Source organism: Chionomys nivalis, chromosome 16 (genome assembly GCF_950005125.1).
Source record: "Chionomys nivalis chromosome 16, mChiNiv1.1, whole genome shotgun sequence".
In the NCBI taxonomy this organism is placed as follows: domain Eukaryota; kingdom Metazoa; phylum Chordata; class Mammalia; order Rodentia; family Cricetidae; genus Chionomys; species Chionomys nivalis.
In genome coordinates this window covers 23,052,714-23,063,236 of record NC_080101.1, presented here as the reverse complement: position 1 = coordinate 23,063,236, position 10,523 = coordinate 23,052,714, and the positions used below count along the sequence as shown (strand labels likewise).

The 10,523-nt window shown below is 40.0% G+C and overlaps 1 pseudogene; it reads right to left on the bottom strand.

Annotated features, from left to right (window-relative positions):
- Positions 1–3,378: 3,378 nt before the first annotated feature.
- Positions 3,379–4,804, bottom strand: LOC130888264 (60S ribosomal protein L21-like; annotated as a pseudogene).
- Positions 4,805–10,523: the final 5,719 nt, after the last annotated feature.

Below are 10,523 nucleotides of genomic sequence, written 5' to 3'. Positions count from 1 at the left end.
TGCCTGGACTGGACTTGCCCTGTTTTCAGATTGATGACTCTCTTAAATGTCAACATAGAACCTTCATCTGGCAACTAATGGAAGCAGACGCAGAAATCCACAGCAGAACACTGGACTGAGCCCTCACAGTCCAGTTGAAGATAGGAAAGAGCGATAATATGAGCAGAGGGGTCAAGACCATCATGGGGATGCCCACTGAAACAGCTTACCTGAGCTAATGGGGAGCTCACTGTCTCTGGACTGACAGTGGGGAACCAGCATAGGACCAAACTAGGCCCTCTGAATGTGGGTGACAGCTGTATGGTGGATCAAACTGTGGGGCCACTGGCAGTGAGAACAGGATTTATCTCTAGTGCTTGAACTGACTTTTTGGAGCCCATTCTCTTTGGAGAGATACCTTGCTCGGCCTAGATATATTGGGGAGAACCTTGGTCCTGCCTCAAAGAAATGTGCTAGATTTTGTTGACTTCCCATGGGAAATCTTACCCTCTCTGGGGCAAGGTGGAGAAAGGGGGGGAGGGAGTGGGAACTGGAATTGGTATGTAAAACGAGAAAAGAGAGGTTTTTTAAAAAAATTAATTAATTAATTAATTAATTAAAATGAAAAAAAATGATATCTGGGAGGGAGTTGGCAGGTCAAGACAGGAAATACAGACATGGCCACTCATGGCCACAGAGATGAGCAAAGCCATCAGGACGGGTCTGAGATGGCAGTAAAAAGAACTGAAAAAAAAGAAGGCTGAACAGGAACCCGAGAGACGTGGTTTGGGGGGGACCACGGGGGAGTCAGAAACATGGACTGTGGAGCAGTGCTCAGAAGGGCAGATGATGGCAACATAAACAGAGACTCCTGGAAGCTGATGTTTGGTAGCAGGAGGACTGAGAAGCAGCCACAATTTAAAAGGCTTCACCTGAGCGGGGTCAGATGAGCCACGAGGGAGAAGCCTGGTTGCAATTAGGAAATGAGAGGACGCTTTCTCTCTTTAACAGGTATAGTGAAAGCACAATGATATCGTGCATAGAAGTGTGGGTAAAGAAGATCTTCCGGGGCTGGAAGATGACTCGGGTTGACAGCCCTTGCCGCTCTGCGGAGGGCTTGAGTTCAGGGCCGGCATCCACAGCTGGCCTAGAGTCAGGCTCCCTTCCTCACACCTGGGATCTTATGATATTTTGTTGTGTTTTTTTTCCCATGCACACTTACAGAGAATTTTTGAACAATTTATTTAAATATGTATTAAAGTATGTTTTTAAAAAATAATTTGTTTATTTTCATGTGCATTGATGTTTTGCCTACATGTATGTCTGTGTGAGGGGACCAGATCCCCTAGAACTGCAGTTATAGACAATTGTGAGGTGATTAGTGGGTGCTGGGAATTGAAACTCATGTCCTCTGAAAGACCATCTAGTGTTCTTAACCTCTGAGCCATTCCCCCCCGACCCCTTAAAGTATGTTTTTTAATTAATTATGTCTTTTGGCAGTTCCATCCCTGTGTACAATAAATAATGATTACTTTTTAAATCTCTCTCCCAACCCGCCTAGCCCTTTTCCACAGATTTCTCTCTCTTACAGTCCTGTCTGTTTTGTTTTGTGACCTGAAGTTTAATCAGAGCCACATGTGTGATGGGTTTTGGAGCTATAAATCTCATATCAATGCTGATAGGGCAAAAATGAAGTAAGATACCTCAAAGAGACTTGGGGACTCCTGACACAGTTAACGGCAGGGGCTGAGTTTCAGGGAGGGTGATAAAGGTGGAGCTTCAGGGCCCTTTGCTGCAGGGATTCCTGTGGGAACTCCATCTACTTTTCAATTTAATTTTATGTTTATAATGTCATGTACTTATTCTAAAGGGGAACCTCCAAAATACATACATAATATATTATATATAATATGTAATATAATATATTAGATAAGTTGAGAGTTGACTGAAGAATGGATAAGGAAAATGTGGTACATTTACACAATGGAGTACTACACAGCAGAAAGAAATAACAACAGCTTGAATTTTGCAGGAAAATGGATGAAGCTAGAAAACATTATTTTGAGTGAGGTAACCCAGACACTGAAAGACAATTATCACATGCACTCATAAGTGGTTTTTAAATATAAAGCAAAGAAAATCAGCCCACAAATCACAATCCCAGAGAACTTAGACAACAATGAGGACCCTAAGAGAGACTCACATAGATATAATCTACATGGGAAGTAGAAAAAAAAACAAGATCTCCTGAGTAAATTGGTAGCATGGGGACCTTGGGGGAGGATTGAAAGGGGAGAACCAGGGAGGGGGGAGGAAAAGAAAAATCGAGAGAAAAATTATCATTGATAAAGAAAGAAAAGTCACCATTTAAGGACAACATGGGAAATGACACCGTTGCTGCCAAGGTGGGTGGCTGAGCAAGGCTAGAGTCACGTGAGAGGATGGCCTAGAAGGGACGAGTCTGACACTTGGGAGAGAGTGGCATTTGTGTAAAGAAAGCTTCCTCCCACTGTGGCCTCAACATCTAGAGGTTTCAATTCTGTATGCTGTTTACAGCGTGTGTTTGTTTTAAACACAGTACTTCTTGACTGTCAAGGTGAGCACACACATACACACAAGATGTTTACATGCTCATTTCTACATAGAGACATAGAAAATGCTTACATACTTATATGCATATAAAGATAAGGTTATCCATGATCTTGACACACATGTTCATTATGACAAAAATGGATTGTTTTTTGTTAAGTTACAGAGATTGAGTCTAATTCTTCCACCAACCCACCATGTGTTCAACTTCATTCTACATTTCAAGAAACCCAGCACTTAAATTGATGTAAGCAAACAAAACAGCCATCTGCCTGTTGCCAGCAGTTATATTTTAAAACTTCCTTTAAATTTTTAAATAAAAATAGTTGTTATCCATTATAATATCCCTAAGATTTTCTGATCTACCCCCATGACAACTGTTATCGCTGTGTTAGTCTATGAAATTGAGAAGAGTTTACCACCATTTATTATGAAGCAGCTTATACAAAGAAATTAATCATTCATGAAAGGTTGCTGACAGATTATGTTCAATTCTGTCAGCTCCAGGACTGTCAGGAGCTAGCTATCACTTTTTATCATTTTGTTAGTGGCTACTGAAGGTTTGATTTTCTTTCTGATTCATGCAATTTTGTTAATATTTTCTTTCCTAGAAAGCTATTTATTTTATACAGATGCTTTAAACCTTTACATGATATGTGTCAATTATTTGAATAATCTCCTATCTGACTTTTTATTTCCTTAAAAACACTTTCAAATTTTTCAAATCTTTACCTGTTCTTAGAACAAAACTCTTCAGTTTACTGTGTGGTTCCACTATTTTTTCATTTTAGAATTCACTAGGTTCTCAATTCACTTTTGTGAAGAATGAGTGATCTTTCCATAGATGTCAAAGAATCTTGGCATGGCTGGTAAGAGAAGTACATGGAGGCGTAGTCAAACTCACACATAACACATACATGGAACTGAGATGTGCACAGAAGCCTGAGAGATCCTTCCAGCTGTCACCTCAAATACACTAGCTGTGGTGGCAGCTCAATATAATGTCACATTTTACCTTCATCTTTCCTACATTCTCATTCAAAGAGTGAGCCAAAGTATACCAGTCATATATTTTATACAATATTATAACCATATCAAAATAAATGTCTTGTGTCTGTTAGGATGATCTCACACCTCATAGAAGATAATATAGTTGACAAACTTCTCATAAGACAGTAGAGTTTCTATTTTGTGGGACTATTTTCTCCCAGTTAAAGCTTCCCTCAGAGAGGGAGAAGTTCCCAAAACTCATAAAAAATGTTAAGACTGAGAAGGATGGCAAAACCTACTCATTCGGCTCCTCCAGCTTACACAGGAGTAATAGCTGCTAGGGTGCCCGTCTGGTAGGTGAGCTGCTTGCGAGTTGTTCAGAGATGTGACATGCTGGTGATATGGCTTCCCAAGAGTCACCCGTGCTCTTGGAAGTCACAGCTCACAGGCTGCAGTGATGCTCCACATATCGGGTGGGTCCAAAGTGGGGTATGGGGACAGTGACAGGGCACCTCTTCCAGGAAACATGGGACTGAGGCTGTGCTATATGCCCAGAGCAAAATTGCTCAGGCAAGGGATAAATTACACCAAAAAAACAAACGAATGTGGATGCTAGGAGAAATGACAGCAATTAAGAGGCTGATAGCCTCCACATTAGCCTCTAAATTGGCAAGAAAACCAAGGTAGGGGAGTTGGCTTCTCATTTTTTTTTTAAAGAAAAACCCTTTACAGTCCAGGTCTTTTATTTCTTTTGTACACCAGGCCATGAATTTGTATGGAATGAGCTCCAAGAGCTCAGGCTCCTTCCTGTTGGTCCTCACAAAGTGTGCTTCCCTGGGTGGAGCAGGCTGGCGGTTCAGCTGAACCCAAGTACCCTTCTCTTTAGCTTCCTTTTCCTTCTGGTCATTCTCCTTCACCTGCTTCAGAAAGCTGTCTCTGCTCTTTGCGTGCTTGATGTGTTCAATCCACACACTAATTCTCTTGACAGGAATCTTGCCCTTAACTTGCTTGTTTACAATGATGCCCACAGCAGACTGGGTGACATTGTAGACTCTTCTGGTTTTGCCATGGTAACACTTATGGGTCATTTGGGTCATTCCTTTATGACAGTGCCTATTCCCCTGATGTCTACAATATCACCCCTCTTGTAGATTCACATGTATGTGGCCAAAGGAGCAACTCCATGTTTCCTAAAGGCTTAGAGAACTTAGCAAGTGCCCTTCCTCTTTCCTTTTGTGCTTGTCATTTTGGCCTATTACTGAAAGATAGCTGCCGCGGCCTGGCTTATCATTTCCTAAAGCAGGCGGGCCCCAATGCAGAGAGAACCTAGACTTGATCTATGTGAGACAGACTTCTCCAACTTCCAAACACTTGGAATCCCTGGGAAGAATTGGGCAGAGAAGAAGGGGTGAATTTGAACACCTCAAGTTCAACTTTTTATATAGAGGAAAAGGGAAATCCATGATTCAGCATGCAGACTGGGCCTTAAAGTAGCCCAACACAGGAAAGAATGACAATTAGTGGAGTTTGCTTCTGAGCTGCAGAAGTTTGAAACAAGAAATAAGAAAGAAAAGACCCTCTCCCTTGGGAGACTATGGGATGTTGGGGGGAAAGAGAAGGGGTCAGTTTAAGAACTGTATGGATAAGAAACAATAGTTTTCCATTCCCCCCCCAAGACAAAGTCAGCATAATCTGATGCAATAAGAAGAAAAATTAGAATCTGATCCACTGGCTCATATGAGCCATTATGGACTCTTTGTTAGCTGAAGTCCCTATAAATATTGAGGACTAGAAGACAGAAAAAGATCAACAGTTATTACTTAGCATGTGAGGGGCAGCGTTTGATGACCAGTATATGGGACTAGACAAAGTTGGGTTCATGAAACAGTGAGGAAAGTGTTAATTCAACAGGGATCTGAGGACCAGTACAGACTCTAGTTGCTTTGTTGCGCCCCATGGTAGGACAAATCTTTATAAGAGGGTGTCAAATATCAATGACTTAGACTGACATAAAAATGGGGTTCATAAGGTAATATATCACTCAGGAGGGAATGGATAAGACAAGGAAATCAGCCATTGAGTCCTGTCTAGGTCACTCAAAAGCAATGCAGTAAGAATTGTGGTAAATGGCAATTCTTAGCAGGGGAGAAAGTGACAAGAAACCAAATTCATTGCTTATGAGTCTCTGGAAGGCATTAAAGCCTGAGAAACAATTCATGGAGGCCACACAATACAGAGGGGTTCAGGTGAAAATGAATCCTGTCTTAAGGTAGACGATCATCCTCACAGAACGTGCCATGCATACTCGTCAACTCAAAGGGAGCACACTTGAGGTAGAGATGGTTCCCCAGCCGAAGGCCTTAGCAGTCTGTCCAGCTTGAGCCGTAAGCATATGAAATATAAGCAGAGCCTTATTGCCCTTTGGCCCTGAGCCAAGGTGCACAGGGCAATCAGGTCCTACAGAGATGTGCAGTGATGCAATGGCAATTACCCAGGATAAGAAGACTGGATGACTCATGGAGAAAGACTATGGATTACGGAGAGGGCTAAATGGACCTTTTTCACCCATCTAGGCCACCGTACTCACCTTGTTCTTTTGGTGGAGCCATGCCATGCCACTGCCATGGTTTACACCATAGAATCAAACTGTAGTGATCCAACCTTATTGCCAAAGTCACTTTGAACTTCATTTACAATACACATAGAAATCAAGCTAGTACTGACTTTTTCCCTACTGACTGGCTTCTATAGTGCCAGAAAGTATTATATAGGCTTTGGGGGAGAATTATCAGCAATAGTTCAGTTATCAGCATAGAAAAGCAATACAAGTGATGAGATCTTTTCATGTTATATTGGACCTTATTAACTTTTTCTTATTCCCCTATTTGCCAAATCATGAGACCACTTGATACATCTTAGAATGAATGTTCAGAATACTTCCCACAGGTTCCTTTCACAGTCCCTCTATTTGTCATGGGATAGCACTGATGGCCTTGCATTGTTAGCCTGCTCTCCACCTTTAAAAATATCTCATTATAAATACTAGCTTTGAGTGTCTTACAGATTTATAAAAGCATCTAGAAGGATAGCAAAAAATGGAAGTCACAGAGTTTGAATGAAGGCACCTGTGTGGGTATAAAAAGCATTTGAAGGAGCTGTAAGGTTGCTGGATATAAACCTCAGTACTTTAGATAAGCTACTTTTCTGAGGTGCTAGCTATGAATGGCCCTGAGACCCCACATAAGATACAAACCTCTGCCACTGCCACAGTTTACACACTAGAATCAAACTATATGACCCTATTGCTGAAGTCACTTAATCTGTGTTGCAATAAACATAGAGATTAAGCTAGGACTGAGTTTTTCCCAACTGATTGGCATCCATAATGCCAGAAAGTATTGCACAGGCTTTGGGGGGGAAATTAGCAGCAGTAGCTTCAGTTATCATCACAAAAAAGGAAGATGTGTCTGACTCTGCAATAGTGGCACAACTGTTCAGGGTACAACCAACTACTTTCTTATTATATTTAAGGACTGTTCTATGGTAAAGAATTGTGTTTTATACTGCAAGTCAAGGCAAAATACTGTGGCAGGGATAGTAATAGGCCCCATGGAGGAGGCTACTGCTGTCCTTTTATCATATAGATTCAATGTATCTATGAAACTTCTTTTTAAACACTGATGTTTATAGCCATATGTTGCTCCTGTTGTCAGCCTTGACTAAGAGGTTTCCTTTTGTAGTGTGTAGTGATTATTGCAGAGACTCATCACCAGTCAACCAGCTAGAACAGATTACAGTTGATGTGGCATAGATGCCCAATGCTCAACACCAAATAGAGTAAAATAATCACACATCAACACCACCCACTGTAGGAAACACTACAGAAGAAGTGGAAAGAATGAAAGATACAAAAGAAGAGATAGTGTGTTGTATGGCTGTTTCCTCCCGATAAAAGCATTACCTAATGGAGGAAATCAAAGGTTCCTGAAATTCACAGGAAAGATTAAGAAAAACTGCAAAACTTAGAAGAATCAGAAGACATTTTAGAGGTCCCTTCCCCAAGGTTAAATAAACAGGAAACAGCTACTAAAAGAGAGACAATGAGATGACTGGAAGTTATGCCTGAATCATACACCTTTCCAAAGCCGTCACTCATGCTAGGACAGCTTTTTTTCATGAATCATCACCCATGTTGTGGGAGACTAATACAGATGCTCAAGGATCACCCTGACTTCTATAAGTAACCCTGCACCCCTGCTTCTACACATAAGCGCATTAACTTACTGGACCATCAAGTTCATATTGGATAAAATTATTCCAATGATCTGCTGTTGCCCTCTGTATTTGAGATAGAAGGAAATAGACTCTTCAGGAAACATCATCTCATGGCTTTCTGGGAATGGCTGAGTTTTTTAAAGAGGTTTTTTGATCTTGCTATGTTGCTGTTGGAGGTTGTTAGTTCGTTCCCGGCTGCTCATCCCCAAAATAACCACACAGAAACTATATTATTTAAATCACTGCTTGGCCAATCACTTAAGCATATTGCTAACTAGCTCTTATATCTTTGGTTAACCCATTTCCATTATTTTATATTTTACCACAAGGCTTGTGGCCTACTGGCAAGGTTCCAACTGGCAGCTTGCATCTTTCCCCTCTGGTGGCTACATGGCATCTTCTGACTCCACCTATCCTCTAACTATATATCTCTTCCAGCCTGACTAAATTCTGTCAAGCAACTGGCCAAAAGCAGCTTCTTTATTAACCAATAAAAGCGACACATATACAAAAGGACCTCCCACACCATTATCTGTTGGGGGAGTCCGCTCATTCATTTTCGGCTGTTCAGATAGAAACAATCACTCAGAAACTATATCATTTGAATCACTGCTTGGCCAATAAATTAAGCACAATTTTAGCTAGCTCTTATATTCTGAACTAACCCATCTCCATTAATATGTGGTTTACCGGCAAGGTTCCATCTGGAGTCTGTCTTCGGTGGGGCTACATAGCTTCTCCTGACTCCGCCTTCTTTCTCCCAGCCATCAGTTTAGTTTTCCCTGCCTAGTTCTACTCTTGCCCTATCACAGGCCAAGCCAGATTCTTTGTTCATTAACCAATAAAACAACACATATACAGAAAGACCTCCCACAACACTATGTACTTCAATGATAGAAAAAGTATTTATTTGTCCAAATAGTAAAAGCAAATAAATACCTTTTGGTATTCTTTCAAATTAAACATCAGTTCTAAAGATGAACAGTTGTTTTGATCAGGTAAAAAAAAAAAAGATGAAAAAATGGTTTGTCACCAAATGCTATACAAAATTGATAATTACAAAAGTTTACATGCAGAAAAGTCTCCAGACTTTAAGTGTAAAACAAACTATGAAAGAGAGACACTGTTACAGAAGAAAGTAATACATAATTGTGTTGATGAATACATACTAAACTAACTTTATTTGAAGAAGTCATGGCAATTGTATGTAGAAAATCCTAGGATTACTCAAAAACATATTACAGATGGTAAGTGGGGGTTTTTTATTAATTATTTTCTGTATGTATGTATATATATATATATATATATATATATATATATGAGTGCTTGCACTTTTGTATATTTTTCATGAGCATGCAGGTATCTGCAGAGGTGAAAAGAGGTTGTCGAATCTCCAGGAACTGGATTTACAAGAGATTCAGAGTCATCTCTTCAGTCCTGTTAAGTTGATTTCAGCAAGGCTGTGGTGTGCTGCTTAGTTTTATGTCAGTTTCACATAAGCTATTATAATCTGAGAGCAGGGAAACTCAATTGGGAAAATGCCTCCATAAGATCAGGCTGATGGCAAGCCAGAACATTTTTTTTTTTTAAATTAGAGATTGATATAGGAGGGCCCCATCCATTGTAAGTGATGTTGGGTGCTTTAAGATAGCAGATTGAGCAAGTCAGTAAAAAGTACCCATCCATGGTCACTGCATTATTAGCTCCAGTCTTCAGGTTCCTTCCCTGTTTGAGTGTCTGTACTAACTCCCTTCAATGATTAACAGTGATATGGAAGTGTAAGCCAAATAAATTCTCTCCTCCCTAAGTTACTTGGTCAAGGTGTTTCATCACAACAATAATACTAACTAAGGCACACAATATGCTCAGTACTATACAGAGATAGGTTGCATTTCCATGTAGTAAATAACTAATAGTGATTTATATTTTATAAAAGTATAACACAAAGCAAATATACTAAACCAATTACATTCTTTGCACGATAAGAACAAAAGGATATCTAGCAAACAGATATCTTGTACATCTGACAAAAGGTAGACCTTTCTCTACCATGAATACTGAAACTATGTCTAAGAAAAATTAAAGAAAAAAATAAAAGGACACAAACATTTGATGTTTGGAAGCCTCAACATTGTTAAGTTTTCTGGTCTCTTCAAATTGATATATAGGTTTAGAGACTGTCAAGTAAAATCAAGCAGAACTTTTTTAGTCCAAGAATTGAAGCCGATTCTAAAATATATATGGGACCACAGCATTCTAAAATAGTCAAAACGGTCTTGAAATGGTTGAAAGCTGAAAGCCAATATGAGCTACATGGCAAGAAATTGTCAAAAAAGAGAGAGGAAGGAAGGCAGGCAGGCAGGCAGACAGACTTACCACAAATAAAGTTGCACAATCAACAGTGATAAGATTAAAAAAAATGAATCAAATGGCATCCACAAATTGACCTCCTCTGACCAACTACAACAATAATGCCCAGGCAGGTCACTGGGGGAAGAAAAATCTTCATGATGAGTGGAATAATGAAAACCAGATGACTGTGATAAACACACTGAATTTCAAATCCTACAACACACAAAGTGAAATTTAATACAAATTATTGGAGCTAGCTGATCAGCTACTCTTACAGAATCAGAAAGCTCCAGGTTCAGTGAGAGATCCTGCTGCAAGAGAGAAGGTGGGAAGCGACG